The sequence below is a fragment of the Triticum aestivum genome, chromosome 6B, assembly GCF_018294505.1.
Source record: "Triticum aestivum cultivar Chinese Spring chromosome 6B, IWGSC CS RefSeq v2.1, whole genome shotgun sequence".
NCBI classification, from domain to species: domain Eukaryota; kingdom Viridiplantae; phylum Streptophyta; class Magnoliopsida; order Poales; family Poaceae; genus Triticum; species Triticum aestivum.
In genome coordinates this window covers 133,872,814-133,873,478 of record NC_057810.1, presented here as the reverse complement: position 1 = coordinate 133,873,478, position 665 = coordinate 133,872,814, and positions in this window count along the sequence as shown.

The window sequence follows — 665 nt, the reverse complement described above, 5'->3', positions numbered from 1 at the left end:
ATTCAGTGAAGTTGAGGTTGCTCTTCAACCTAATTACCTTGCTATATCATTGGGCTATCATTATTTTGAACCATGTGTGCCAACCATAGACGTAATCATGTAACTCGTCTGCTATTCTTGTCAATAGGAAAGTTACTTCTTTCAGCAATTACTTTCAGGGGTCAGCTACTGCCATTCTCCATGCTACGCTTTGCCTTCTGAAAATCGTCAAAGGAAACAAATGCAAAACTCAATTGCGCATGAATTAATGCTGCAAATGCAACACCTCGAGTGTCACTATGATGTTTAACTGGAAAGCAACCTCCTCCTCCTGGACGGGAATCCAACACCTCGAGTGAAAATTTGCGACTTTGTTTACTCAAAGGTGTGATAGTTATGTTTCCTGGATTGCTAGAGTTGATATGACTTTGACTACTTGATCAAATTATGGCATCAAGGTTTCAGTCTGATTTGCTGCATTCCAAACAAAAAAACAACCTTTGGTACTCCCAACATACATAGCACCCGAAGTTTTTCCGAGAAAAGAATAACAAGGTAAGTTCTGCGCGTTACAATATGCGGTTATTTTTTCTGAATTTTAAGCAACCTCTTTATTGATAAAAGAACAAGGTAAATAGTGTGTAGTAATATTAGTAATAATTATAGATGTAACTAAAATTATGATG